We start from the raw sequence: 15924 nt of genomic DNA on the forward strand, positions 1-15924 counted from the left end.
GTGATGTAATCAAAGGGAAAGTACATAAACATTACAATGGATATACACACACGCGCACACACACACATACACACACACACATACATACACACACAGATATATATATATATATATGTATTATATATTGGCTCCCTATCAGACGATGAAAATGCCATTTCCACGAATACAAAATGATCGACACATATTGCACGAACTATGTAAATGCCGAATGTCCAAAACAGCGAAATCCGAAATGTCGAAGTATTTTGGTTGGCCTGTCTGCGGTATAGATCTGTAAGGTAAGTGTGTGATAGGTATGGACCTTAATGTAGGGTGCGGGTTAAGGTAAGTGTATAGATAGGTAATGTATGTAAGATTTAGTGTAGTGTTAGAAGTAGGGTTTTGGTAAATGTATTTATGTGTATTATTTATTTTGTTAGGGTATATCTCCGTAGGGGAAGTGTGCAGTAGTTATGGACCTTAGAGTTAGGGAGGGGTTTAGGATAGTGCATAGATAGTTGTGTATGTGGGTTTAGTGTAGTGTTAGAAGTAGGGTTTTGTTAAATGTATTTATGTGTATTATTTATTTTGTTAGGGTATATCTCTGTAGGGAAAGTGTGTACTAGTTACGGACCTTAGGGTTAGTGACGGGTTAAGGATAGTGCATAGATAGTTGTGTATGTGGGGTTTAGTGTAGGGTTAGAAGTTCGGTTTTGGTGCTTTACTTTAGGGTTAGGAGTAGGGTTTGGTTAGTGTATGTATGTGGTTTATTTATTTTGTTTGGGTAGGTAGTATGTAGTGGGTGGTGGTGTTGGCCGACTATGACCGTTTGATGTTTTAAATTTCGCAGTTTAGTGCATTCCGTCTATTCGCGGTTCGATTAATACGTGTCGCTCTTTTGATATTCGCTGAAATGGATTTTCGCAGAACTGATATAGACCCTTATATATTAAATATAAAATTATATAGACAGGTATATGAAAAGGTAAAACTATCAGGACTCCCGGAAGGAAAATCATGTGCATGTAAAAATACTATACTTCAGGCAAAACAGTTAGTACGCCTGGGGAACTGTAATTGCCAGGAAAACAAACCTGCATGTTGTGGTAGACTGATTTCAGGATAAGTAGAACATCAAGCATCAGAATTTACTTGTTTCTGGAAAACAGCTAGATGAGTTGGAAGCTAAGCAGCTAACCAAAGTAGAGATACTGGGGAATGAGAATCTAAAGGTTTGGCAAGAACTGGAAATGTAGTAGATAATTTGAAAAAATATTAGAAGGAAAAAGCAAGCAGCAGATACTGATAACCAATATTAAATATTGCAGGACATAGCTCAGAACATGCAAATATAAGATACTAGGGATGACAGGTTCAGTACTTGTGGCAGTAAATGGTATAGAGAGCAGAGTATAAAAGTATATGGAACTGTTATGTTTCTACAGTGGTGTGTAACTGAAAGTAAACCCTGCTGCAAAAGAGTGAATATACAATTGATCTATTCACATATGACTGCAACTGGCAGGCATATGGCCATATGACAGTCCTATATGCTCATTACCAAATAGTTGTGAATCAATCTTTTTTTTTTATTACTGATTTTGTTTTAATTACTGCAGTGTTATACCCTCTTCAAATAAGAATAAATGAAAATTAGCAAAGATGACAGAAGCAGGCAAAAAGACGAAATGGCTTAGTGCTTCTGTAATCGATAACCACCATAGATGCATGTGGAAAGGGAGGAAACTGCAGGAAGTGGCATGTATGCAAATATGTAACCCATAAGTCATGCTGTTATTATGTTTTTAGCAAGCTCTGCAATGACTAGTGTGAGTATAAACAGCAGAACATCAAAAGTTAGTGCAGGTAGAAAAAATTTGAGATTAGCAATGGTAAAGGGTTTAAACTATAAAATGATTTGCTTTCCAGTGTATTTGCCAAGATTTAACATAGCAGGCAATACTGTTATGTAAAACAGATATTCTTTGGGTGCATAGGCAGAGTGCTGCTCAAGGAAGCAGGCTCTGCTGAATCATTACATTTGACTGTCAGTGAATATACTTAATAAAATATTCAAATAAGCTAATTTTGATGATGATCACAGTCGAGAGTAGGAGAAAGATGTTTAATGATTAACAATGGAAAAATGGCCAGTGTAGTGACAGCAGAATATTTTGAGGGTGAACAAGTCTAAGAGTTGGAAGTGACTCTATTTAATATTCAGCATTCTCTACCCAGAAAATGTAAAATATGTTGAAGATGAATCCAAACTAGGTGACCAACAGCCTGGATGTAACACATACTTAGCAATGATATTTGAGGGAAATGTAGAATGTGTATATGAAAAGGTCTGACTTGTCACTATTTGAGGTGACACATGCCTACTAAACCAACAGTTAGTGATGGAGCCAATTTAGGTAGCAGATATCTGTTAGTTATGAAACTGCAGCAGGTAGAGTAAACTGTCTTGTTCAAATTAAATTGTATCATCAATCAGATGGAAGATAAAGCCTTAGAATTAATTTCCATGCTTTATGGCATTTTGGAGAGAGAGAGAGAGAGAGAGAGAGAGAGAGAGAGAGAGAGAGAGAGAGAGAGAGAGAGAGAGGGGTAACTCACCAGACTATGTGACAAGCAAAATTGTGGAAGGCTACCTGGAAGTTCTGTTAGTGGAGACTTTGCCATTGCTAGAAAGGGAAGTCATAAGTGGATCACATTTTCAGCAAGTTATGACAGACAGCAACTGTTATGGAAAATGTGGCAACCAGGCAAAAGAAACTGGTAGTGGCAGGAACATCAGCATTTCTAGAAAACTAATCTAGAGAAGTGGCTTTGAAAGTGGCTTTGAAATCCATTCTCAATTTTTTGATATAATGAGGAAGAGCAAGTGTACAGAACTGAACTTTAAGTTTTTGTTCCTTGCTATATAAAAGGTAGCCTAGAATGCAAAACCGCTAGCGTTTGATAATCCTGATGAAGACTGTGAAAGTAACAATAGTTACCAATGAGACTGATGCAATTAAAAATGGAACAAATAGAAACAGACTTGATTGAACTTACTGACATGCCTACATATAGGGAAATTGAAGGTGAACTGAAGGCAGAATCATCCTCAGTGGAAAAAAAATTCTTTCAAAAGAAGCATTTGGAAAAAGATGGTTAGCCAGATCATAGAACATTACACAAACTGGTAGCTGGAGTGAACTGAATGTTTAGGAACTATGATATATTAAGCAGGGCTGAGTAGTCAATGGACAGATATTGACAATGTACTAATGGTTAGTTGAAAAATGATGCTTAATCTGTGTTCTTTATTAAGTGTGACAAAAATGGCAATTTTTCTTTCTTCATGTATGTGTTTTTGTTTTCCAATTTGTTGGGCTCCTATGCTACCTCAAATTAGGAAATATATTTTAATGTAATAAACTTCAGTCATCCTTCAAAGGTTCAATACAAGTTTAATATGTATTAAGTAGTGTGGGGGGGGGGGGTTAAAGGATTAGAGCTCCAACGTTTAACCAAAAATAAATGGCTGGCTGGTAGTTATTTGTCACTTTTTTAAAATGATGAGATGTAGGAGCTAAAATGTACTGACTCATGGAAGCTGAAATATACTGTTTCATGAAGAACAGACTAATTTAAAAAAGAATATGAACCATTGCAAAGATTTTGATAGTGATATGCTATCCGACTAGTTAATTTCATCTTGCTAGCAGCATCTTGCTAGCAGTTTATACTGTTACATGGTGATGTTTAATCAAGTGCACATTAAGTAGAATAATCAACAAAGTAAATTGTGCCTGAAAGAAAAAAAATGTTTTTAAAGAGAGCTAAACCATTGAAATGTGAAATATTGTACCATTATTTGCTGCAGGTTTTGTTTTTGAGCATGATGAGATAAATGTTAATTTACTGATGTGAATTTAAATTGTTATAATCAGGCATAAGGCATTTTGACATACCCCCCACCCCTGAATTAATATTCAGATTTCTCTCTAACATATTCTTGAAGGTAGTGTCCTTCTGATATACAATATTTGGAGCCTTCCCCACAATTTCAACGTAGTCTTGGCTGGTATAAAATAAATTCCAATTATGTTGAATAATCTGGGTAATATCACTAAACTGCCTATTATACTTAAAAAATGGCTGATCTCTTAAAGTCAATTTCAGCCTTGGAAGCCTTAAAAGTACTTTCATTTTGAGAAATACCTTTTCCAAGTAAAGGGAAAAGGTGCCCTCTTTTTCTTTTGTTTATTGCTTCTTGTAAAATTTGATCTAGGAAGACTTCAAGGTACCCTCTATGTAAAAGCATGCCCTTCAATACTTCAATTTGATGAATAAAATCATCCCATTCAGAAACCTGGCCCTTCACCAATGCCTTTTTCTGGTGTAGGGGATGAAAACTGTCAAAATGTAGGAGGGCATTAGAATAAGTGGGTTTCCTAAAAATTGTAGTGCTAAAATCTTTTTTCCAGGAAAAAAAACGTAAAGTTCAGTTCTGTATGCTTGCTCTTCCTCATTATATCAAAAAACTGAGAATGGATTTCAAAGCCACTTCTCTAGATTAGTTTTCTAGAAATGCTGATGTTCCTGCCACTACCAGTTTCTTTTGCCTGGTTGCACATTTTCCATAACAGTTGCTGTCTGTCATAACTTGCTAAAAATGTGATCCACTTATGACTTCCCTTTCTAGCAATGGCAAAGTCTCCACTAACAGAACATCCAGGTAGCCTTCCACAATTTTGCTTCTCAAATAGTTTGGAGAGATACCCTCCTCTCTCTCTCTCTCTCTTCTTAACATTGATATTATTATATAGAATTCCAAAAATCCAGTTTATAATTTTTGGTACAGTTTTGAAGGATGAGTTATGTATTATTCTACACAGATCCTTAGTGTATGCTGTGACACTCTGAAGAACCAACCAGTCAATAGGGGATAGGCCATAGATTGACAATATACTTTGTGTGTTTAAAGCTTGTTGGTTTTCAATACATTGCAATCAACAAAATAGGTTATTACTTTCCCATAAACCAAAAATCTCTCTATGTGTTTTATCAGGGAAATCCCTTGTAATAGTAAATGGTATTAAAAATCTATACCACAGTTTTATATCTAAATTTGTGTTAATGAATTTTCTAAACACTCAAAAATATTGTTTATTAGTGTTAGTTTAGTTACTTTTGTTGTACTATACTGCACATTTAAACTTAAATAGTGCCATATCTTATCTTTGTCAGTTACCAAAGCATTCTTTGATTAATAATTTTCATTCATTAGTATAATGGAGTGTAACTGTTTCCAATTGGAAGAGTATCTAGGATTTATCCAATTCATCACTATTTTAATTATAGATGCCTTTATATAAGTTTCAGTCTCTAGAAATTTTAACTCCCCTTGTTCCCATTTTCTGATATGATGAGAATATGCTACTCTATTGTGCTATATATAATATTTTAGGTAACAAAACCATTTTTATCAGTTGTAACCTATCACCAAATGTTATAAACAAATTATTCCATTTGCTTATTAATGTCTTGATTAAGTCTATGGCTTTAGCATAGTTAAATTGTAAGGTTTCCTCTATATTCTTGCCTAGGACTATTCCTAAATAGTCTAGAGTTGAAACTTGGTTTCCAATAATATGATTAACTGGAACCTGTATGTTCTTTTTTTATTTAATAATAAATATTTGGATTTAGATTTTTGAAGGAGAGTCCTGAGATTTTTTGGAAATTTGTTGTTACTATATCCACTTCACCTAACACTTTCTTAGAGTTGTCAAAAAACAAACCAAAAGGTTCCAAACCAGCAGGTCTAAAACTCCAAAGGTTTATTAGGAAATATGAAAGTAAAGCGCTTTTCATCTCCCTTAGTAGGAAGACTTCTTCAGACAAAGTAAAAAAAATCATCTAACACGATTTAAAACCAAAAAGGCGCCAAAAAAGGGGCGTATTACAAAATTATAAAAACAGCTGCCTTAATTGAACCCACTGACATACCTTCACATTTAAAGTTGTATTACATTAAAAGCATGAAATAAATGTCTACTTTGTATAGACGAAATGCCAAACATAAAAAAGTTTTCAAAAAAAGAAACACAAACTTGGTAAAAGTAACAAACGATGTCTTAGTGAAGATTCATGAACACATTCAAGTATAAATACAGTTTGTTTCCCTTAAAATACATTTTAGCAACAACTTTTCATAGGGTAAACAAAACTCATGCAGAATCTTGTGGTTAAGGAGAAAATAAAATAAAGTAATGCTTGCAACTAAGTATATACAAATATAGTATCCGTTGCTTAAAAAAGAAAGTAGTAAAGAGTACACATCTCTAATACATGATGAAGAGTCAATAATAAAAAAATAAATAAACAGTGCAACTCAACTAGTAGTCTGCAATAAACAGAATTTCAAAGGCGTTACTAATAAAAGCAGTGTTATTTCTAATGTTAAATAACCGAGTATATATGTGTTTCCGTGTTAAATATCTAACACAGAAATTACTTGCCATTTCAATGCCAACAGAATACAACAACAGTATATGAAAAAGAATTTTTTAAAAATGTTCCTTAAGCAACGGGTAAAGCACCAAGCTACAATGAGAACACTTTCTAACCTTTAGTATGCACAGCTGTATCAGACAAAACAAGTCAAAATGCAGCTGTTTCAGTAAAGAAATACAAACAAACTCAACGCAATAACTCCAGGCGTCCTTATGGTAGTAAAGACCCTGAGCCTGCAATGCGAGTAGGAACAGGTGTCAGAGAATTAGATGCATTTGAGGGAGATTGGAGAAATGATGACCCTAACTTGCGCCCAGCCAATAATTTGGCTAACAACAACCACTTTAACACTAATGACAGTAATGATTCTTTTTCCAACAGGGGCCAGAACCACCAACGGAGATACAATATGAGGGGCAGGAAAGAGAACATTAATTACAACAGATAACTTCAGTACCCGTCATTTTATCGAACAATACTGGAGACTTCAAAGTGTACAATTACGCTAATTTTAATATTAGAAATGAACTTTGTAATCTTTTTAGCAAAGGACTGACCTTTGTACCTGATGAGCACTTTGACCTACCAGCGACTTTGATTGACTTGAAGTTATACATCCGAAAACTCAACCTGTCCTTGATTTTCGGAGACAAGCCTTTTGTAGAAGACCCTTTGAGGGTATCTAGTACTTACAATCCACCAATTTGCCCCCCTTTATCTCTATTTGAGCACATGTGTGAGGCCGATATCAGGGCTCTCTACAGGACTAGAAAGAGACATACCATTAAGAATGTTTCAGACAATGAAGTAGAAGCCTTGAACCTAGTTAGAACTTTACCGGTCAGAGTTTTGAAACCAGACAAAGGAGGTGGTTTGGTGATCATGGACAAAGAAGAATATGATAGGAAAATGTTGGACATTTTGAACAGTAACATCTATGTTAGATCAAGTATCAATGAAATGAACACTGCATATAAAAAATGTTTTCCTTCTTTAGGGACTTATTGATTGAAGGCTTGATCAGCATTGATATTTACAACTATATAGTAGTTCCTAACCCAAAAACACCTAACTTATTTGGTTTACGTAAGATTCATAAAAACCTTCAAAACCCCCCTATGAGGGCTTTGGTCAATGCCAGGTTTTCTATTACCTACGCTTGTGACAAGTTCGTTGATGAGCTATTAAAGAAGTATGTGTCCCAAGAGTTACAAATAGTTAAAGACTCCTGGGCTTTTTTAGAAAATGTAGACAAATTTGAATACGGTGACAACATACATTTTCTTACAATAGATGTAGTCGACCTTTACCTCTCCATAACACATGACATAGGGATTGACGATGTCACCAGGAACCTAATAGCACATGGAGTGGAGAGTGATGAGATCCATCTAATTCAAGAACTATTAGACGTGATCCTGAACAACAACTATGTTGGATTTAATGGGGGCATACATAAACAAATAATTGGAGTAGCTATGGGTTCCCCTTGTGGAGCCAGCTATGCCAATGTAGTACTGGCCCAGTGGGAACATGACTACGTATTCAAAGACAACAATTTTCAGAAAGATAAACTATATAACAGGTTTTTGGATGACATTTTCATCATGTTTCAAGGTAACGTAGGGGATGCAAGTAACTTTGCTGAAGTTTTAAATAACAGCACTCCATTTTTGAAATTCATATTTACTTTTGGTGAAGACACTATTAATTATTTAGATGTTGAAATGAAGAGAGATGACATTCATAGGGGTTATGTTGCTAAAACTTACAGGAAACCCACGCACTCTAACACTATGTTACACTTTTCTAGTTGCCACCTGCTACACCAGAAAAAATATGTTTTAAAGGGCCAACTAGTTAGAGCGGCAAGAATGACTACTGAAGACTCCGCTTTCAATGAGGAATGTACCTTGTTGAAATGCATGTTTATGAGTCGTGGGTACCCTGAATCACTGGTTGATGACACAATAGGAGAAGTTTGTAGGAAAAGAGGTTTGGGTTCTTTTAATCCCATTCTGACTTTAAAGCAAGTCAATGTAAACCTGGTAGAGTCAGATGAAGTCACATTACAGAGTCTTGATGTCCACTCTCCTAGCACGGGTCAAACCATTTTTCCCCAAGAGAAGTACAATAAAAAAAGTTTCATTACTTCTTTTTCATTAGAAGCTAAATACATTAGCAATGTACTTAGAAAGAATTGGCAGTTGTTATCCTTTGAAAAAGAACTCATGGAGAAAGTAGGGGACAAACCTGTTATCATTTTCAGAAAGGGCAGAAACCTCAAAAACATTATATATTAGAATTGAAGGCACATACAAATGTGAGACATGTAACTATTGTAAATTTATATCTACAGGGTCCACATGTATAGTGAAGCAACATCTGTTTAAAGCAAAGGATCGTTACAATTGTAACTCAAAATCAGTGGTGTACTTAGCTGTGTGCCAGTCATGCCCTGCCTTTTATATAGGGAAGACTGACAGAAAACTTAAAGAGAGAATTTATGAACATACATACCACATTAGGAAGAAGAGCAATACTAACGCCCTTGCAAGACATTGTAATAACAACCCTTCTCACACTTTCCTTTTTAAAGTTATAGACCAGGTACTTATAGATGAAAGAGGAGGACCCCAGCAATTGTTATTAGAGAAAAAGGAACTTATTTGGCAACTTAAAATGAACTCTTACATGCCACCAGGGTTGAACGAAGTTACTTCTTTGACTTGTGTTTTAAAGTTAAGAAACTTGCTAAGATAAGACCTTTTTAAGAATTTTGGGTGATTGGTTCTTATGTTGAACCTTAAGTCTAGCTTTTAAACTTTAATTCACAAATTTTTAAACTTTAGAAACATTGGTTTTCTGACCTCTGCAGCGTTTCCGCTGTACTTCGATCCTTACCTTACCTTATCTTACTTTACTTTGTATAGTTTCGTTTAGGTTTTGTATGTTTTATTTTTGTTAGGTTCTGCATTGTGGTCTGACTTGATTTTTGATTTTTGCTTACTTCTAGACACACACATCTTTTTGTGTAAGCAATAACAAGTTTTTAATGTTTAGACCCACGGTATTTTGAAGCGCTATGTTTACCTATTGTCAATGTCATTGAACATCAACAGCTGTGGATTTACTTAGGTGTTGCGTCTCTTTCTTTCTTTTGTCTTTTGCTACTTTATTTACTTGTTACCTTTTTGCTCACAGTACCAACTCATCTGCAGAACAATGTGCCGTATTCATGGGCATGGTTGTGAACTGATTTTTTGTTTGTTTGGCTATCTGCTTTTTTTCGCATGCTCAGTATCTGCATGGCTTTTGAATGAAGTGCCGCAATGTGAATCCAGCGGTTTGTTTATTTTGGTTTAGACGTGTCTTTTACGCAATGCCTTGCCATATTTCTTTACTGAAACAGCTGCATTTTGACTTGTTTTGGCTGATACAACTGTGCATACTAAAGGTTAGAAAGTGTTCTCATTGTAGCTTGGTGCTTTACCCATTGCTTAAGGAACATTTTTAAAAAATTCTTTTTCATATAAAATTATTTTTCATATACTGTTGTTGCATTCTGTTGGCATTGAAATGACAAGTAATTTCTGTGTTAGATATTTAACATGGAAACACATATATATTCAGTTATTTAACATTAGAAATAACACTGCTTTTATTAGAAACGCCTTTGAAATTCTGTTTATTGCAGACTACTAGTTGAGTTGCACTGTTTATTTATTTTTTTATTATTGACTCTTCATCATGTATTAGAGATGTGTAATCTTTACTACTTTCGTTTTTAAGCAATGGATACTATATTTGTATATACTTAGTTGCAAGCATTACTTTATTTTATTTTCTCCTTAACCATAAGATTCTGCATGAGTTTTGTTTACCCTACGAAAAGTTGTTGCTAAAATGTATTTTAAGGGAAATAAACCATATTTATACTTGAATGTGCTCATGAATCTTCACTAAGACATCATTTGTTTTTTTTTCAATAATAAATCTTTATTGTTTTAGTATTTTCCATACAAACTTAAACAAAACAAAAAATATTAATACTTTCTAACTATCCTATCTAGTTCAATCCCAAAAACATATATACAATATTTACATGAATGCCTCCAAATATAACATCAAGTTATACAGAAACATATAACAAAAGAATTTTACATAAGTCAGTTATCTCAATCTTTACTTATTAACATCTTTTCCCGTAATGAGTATATATGTCTCACAATACACTCGATCTCCATATATTATGCCAGTATGATATTAAAAATTTGTTCCCATATCTTTGGGTTATTAATATTTTTATTATGATCCTTCAAAAGTAGTTTGTGAGCTAATATATGTCTTATTGCTAAAGTCCTAAAATTGTTCCATGAGGTTTGAGATGGATTTAACCAGTTTGTGGCTATATAAAGTTTCATTAGTAAGAAAATATTAATAAATATAGTGACTTGGGATCTAGGAAGTTGTTTTGGAGGGATATGTAATATCATGAATTCCCATGAAAGTGTTGAACTTTGATATCCCATCTTTTGGTTTTGCAGTTTTAACGAATTCCAGAGTTTATAGATACATTTACAGCTCCAGAACATATGAAGAAGATCTGCTGTTTGATCTGTACAATATGGACAGATTGGAGAGTTTTTAGAATTAAACTTGTGCAATCTGAGGCGTGTATAATAGGCATTTCCAAAAATCATAAGTTGAGTATACATTAATTTTTGGAAAGATATTGATTTCGTTGTTAGATTAATTGCCTTCATGAACTGCTTGTCCTCTGTAAGTGGTAATTTCTCCCTCCAATATTTTGAAATAAGTACTGTATTCTGAAATTTAAAATCCTTTATTAATTTATTAGTGGCTGTTATATATTTGACATCTTGTTGAAGAGATTGCCATAAGTTAAAACATTTTGTTATTTCCTCATCTTTAATTTTAAAGTCATCAAAATAACTTATAGCTAGTTCCTTAATCTGTCTCAAAATAGTTAAATATGATTTGGGCAGATTCATTTCTTGTCTTATTGTATTAATGGATTCTTTTAAGTAAGGATATATATCAAGTAAGATAAGATTCATCATAAGAGGAAAAGTTTTAAGATTTATTAGTTTATTATTAATTTTCAAGTTAGGATTTCTATGAAAAGGTTGGAAAACCATCATATGCTGGATAAGATTTAGAGATCCAAATAAATTCTGTACTGACATTATATATAATTTAATGTGATCCATTATATCATACGATTTAATCATTTCCTTTTTTAAAAAAGGTACTGCTTTGGGGTTAATATTCAAATTCGAGATATATTTATAGTTCACAGTTACCCACATTGGTGTCCATTTATTGCTAGATATATCATAGTTAGCAATTCTTAAGATTCTGTTCAATTTATTATTAAATAGTACATTTCAAATTTGGTAGGTCTAGTCCCCTTTATTTTTTGGGGTCATCAATTTGTCATATGATATTCTGGTCTTTTTGGATCCCAAATAAACTTAGCGGATTCCCTATGGATTTGTTTAAAAACCCTTTGGAAATGAATACTTGAGCAGATCTAAATATATATAATAATCTGGGTAAAACATTCATTTTAATAATTGCAACTTTTGCTAATACCGGTAACTTTAGATTTTTCCATCTTTTAAAATCTAATATTATGTGATCCCAGACTAATTTAATGTTAGTGTTATAAAACTCCTTATCATCTGTAGAAAAGGTAATACCCAAGTATTTAATTTTCTCTTCAGATTTAACCTGTCCCACCAATGAAAGAAGTGAAAAGGGTTTGAGTCCTTAAGGGAAATATGCTTGTTTTTGAGGTTAATTTTGTAATTAGATATTACCGCAAAGTTCTCCACCGCTTTCAGTAATTTTTCAGTATCTGATATTGGTGTTGTGCAGTAAATATTAAGGTCATCAGCAAACGCCGCCATGGATATTTTTGTTCCATATAATATGGGTGCATTATGATATACATTCTGTTTAATATATAAAAATAAAGGTTCTAAATATATATTGAACAACAAGGGAGACAAGGGACAGCCCTGTCGTGTTCCATTTTTAAGTTGTATTCTTTTAGAGAAACTTTTGTTAATATACAAAGTAGTGTAAGGATTAGTATATAAAATTTGTAACCATGATATAAATTCCTTGGGTATGTTGAACTGTGGCAAAGTGTCAAACAAGAATCCTACATCAACCCTATCAAAAGCCTTTTGCGCATCAATTATGAGTGCATAAATATTTAAATTCTTTTGCTTAGCATAAGAAATTAATGAATGTAGTGTTAATGTATTATCACTTGTTTGTCTGGCAGTTACAAAACCAGCTTGTTCGCTAGAAATTATTTGATTCATAATTCTTTTCAATCTATTAGCCAAGATAGAAGTCAAAATTTTCATATCAACATTTAAAAGTGAGATTGGTCTATAATTATCCGGATTCTGAGTATCAGTATTCATTTTAGGTATAAGGATAGCTTTTGATGCGTTAAAATGGAGATCATTAATTTTATTATTAATTATATAATTAAATACAATCAATAGTATTTTACCCAGAATATCACAAAAAGTTTTATAAAATTCAGCAGTCAGGCCATCAGGCCCCGGTGCCTTATATGACTTGAAATTTTTGATTCTATCAGTTATTTCTTCCCTCGATATAGGTTTAATTAGGTCTTCTTGGGAAATGTCATCTATTTTTGGGAAACTAATTTTCTGGAAAAATTCCTCAGTAGATCCATTTAAAGATAGATCCTTTTGATCCGCATAAATACTAAGACATCATTTGTTACTTTTACCAAGTTTGTGTTTCTTTTTTCTTTTTTTTTTTTTTTTTGAAAACTTTTTTAAGTTTGGCACTTCGTCTATACAAAGTAGACATTTATTTCATGCTTTTAATGTAATACAACTTTAAATGTGAAGGTATGTCAGTGGGTTCAATTAAAGCAGCTGTTTGTAATTTTGTAATACGCCCTTTTTTGGCGCCTTTTTGGTTTTAAATTGTGTTAGATGATTTTTTTTTACTTTGTCTGAAGAAGTCTTCCTACTAAGGGAGATGAAAAGCGTTTTACTTTCATATTTCCTAATAAACCTTTGCAGTTTTACACCTGCTGGTTCAGAACCTTTTGGTTTGTTTTTTGACAGTTTGTTTTTCTTCAGTTTTGGAATTGTTACTTTCTTAGAGTTGGGTAAAGTAAGTAAGTAAGACATCATCAGCAAACATCATTATTTTAGAAATATATTGGTCATATATATTTATACCTCTTATCTTTGGGTTATTACGTATTAAAATGGCAAGTATTTATATGGCCAGAGCAAATAGGATAGGGGACATGGGACATCCTTGTCTAGTACCTCTAGTGATTTGGATTGCTTTGGAAGTAAAGGGACCTAATTTGACATATGCTAGATTATTTTCATAGATTTTCTTTATCATTTTTATAAAAAAAGGGTGAGGATCAAATAACTGTAAGACTTTAAATAAATAACCCCAATTTAATGAGTCAAAGGCCTTTTGAATATCTAGACCTATTATCAATGCTTCATGGTTTCCTCTATTGAGGTAATCTATCAGAGTTAATACTCTTTTAATACTATCTTGTGTATGCCTATTATGTATTAAACCAATTTGGTCTTCATTAATTATTTTATATATTGGTATTTTCAATCTGTTGACCATAATTATCATAAATAGTTTATGATCATTATTCAACAAAGAAATTGGTCTATATGAGTTGCAATGATTAGGGTCCTTATTTTCTTTTAATATAGGGGAAATTAGAAAATATCTCCAAGAAGGAGGAATATTTGCTAGTGTTCGAACTTCAAGAAAGGTTTTATGTAGGACAGAGATTATAGAAGAAGGGAACAATCTATAAATGTCGATAATTAAGCCATCTATTCCAGGTGCTTTATTAGACTTACTTCCTTTAATCCCATCTACAATTTCCTTTTGAGAAATATTTTTTTGTAGATCTAGCTTAAGTTCCTCAGGAATTCTTGTTATGTTGGGAACTATATTCTCTAACTTCTCACATTAATTTGTACTTATTTTATCTTTATGATGCTTTGCATAATTATAATTAAAAGTCTCCAGAATGTCCCCTATGTCCGAGACTTTTTCCCTTTTCTCTTCATGAAAGATACTATCAATGTTATTAACTTTTGATTGTATCTTAACTTTCATAGATAGGTTATGAAGATGCTTAGGAGAGGTAGCATAAGCATTTAATTTCAGTTTTTCCATAGCTAAATTAGTTGTATTGGATAATATTTCATTGTGTTTCTTATTTGCTTCTTATATTTTCTTATTATTATCTGTAGCAATTAAGTTTTTATTAGATTTAAGAGATAATATTTGATTTTGGAGTTGCTGCAACTCTGAGTCCCATTCTTTAATTTTATTTTTGCATCAGCTAATGGTTTTACCATATATATAGGCCTTAAGAGAATCCCAAACCATAATTGTGTTTGCTTCAGGTTTATAATCAATCTCTAAGAAAAGCTGAAGTTCAGAAGTTATCCAAGATTTAAAGTGTTTAATTTTTGTGATATATGAAGGAATCCTTGAAGTAATAACTAACTGATTGAATTCCAAGTGTATTGTTAACAACAGGGAATTATGATCTGAAAAGGGACAATGTTCAAAAATTCACGATTTTAGAATAAAGATCTTGTGAGATATAAATTTTATCTATTCTAGTTTGTGTACCATGTCTATAGTCCTAGTGTGAGAATAGTAAAGAATTTAGTCCCAAATCATTAAAGGCATCTTTTAATTTAAACATTTCTGTCCATTCTTTTAACTATTTGGCTGAGGACAATAGTCTAGGAGATTTCCTATTGGTAGTTTCTGTAATATCTGTGATACAATTGAAATCACCTCCTAGTATAATATTACCTTTAGAAGTAGTTGTAATAAAGTCTAAGTGCTTCTTAGCTAGCCCAACCCCCATACCCGGGAACCAGTATAAATTAACCAGGGTCCAAATTCTATTATTAAAGTTAAGTATAACTAAGGCCATGAGTCCATCATTATCTACATGTTTGTAAATGATTTGGGGATGTAAGAAAGTCTTTTTCCTTAGAATTGTTACTCCTCTAGTCTTATTTTTATAAGAAGATTGAGCAAGTATTGTGCATTCCTTATGGTCCCACATAAATGTGTCATTTATTTTAAAGTGTGTCTCTTGAACAAAAACTACTTGAACCTTGTTTAGTTTAAGATATCTTAGTAGGTTTGCTCTCTTATATGGGTTGTTTAAGCCATTAGTATTTAAGGATATGAAAGCTAAATCCATATCAGAATTCTTTAAAGATAACAAATAATAAAAGAACTTGTATTAATAGAATCCTGTATACAAAATAATCTTCCTGAATAGACAATATAATATAAATTGTTGTATTTCTATTTATCTCAATCCAAATAACT

The 15924-nt window shown here is 32.8% G+C and overlaps 1 protein-coding gene and 1 pseudogene across 2 annotated transcripts in view; one reads left to right on the forward strand and one right to left on the reverse strand.

The window, feature by feature from the left end:
• The window catches only part of LOC122813471 (serine/threonine-protein kinase TNNI3K), a 2121983-nt gene that overhangs the window by 1202192 nt on the left and 903867 nt on the right, over nucleotides 1-15924 (reverse strand). The gene's annotated exons all lie outside the window — the stretch shown is intronic.
• Nucleotides 3005-15924, forward strand: part of LOC122812889 — a 32551-nt pseudogene continuing 19631 nt past the window's right edge.

Source organism: Protopterus annectens, chromosome 10.part0 (genome assembly GCF_019279795.1).
Source record: "Protopterus annectens isolate FY-2018-M chromosome 10.part0, PAN1.0, whole genome shotgun sequence".
Taxonomy (NCBI): domain Eukaryota; kingdom Metazoa; phylum Chordata; order Ceratodontiformes; family Protopteridae; genus Protopterus; species Protopterus annectens.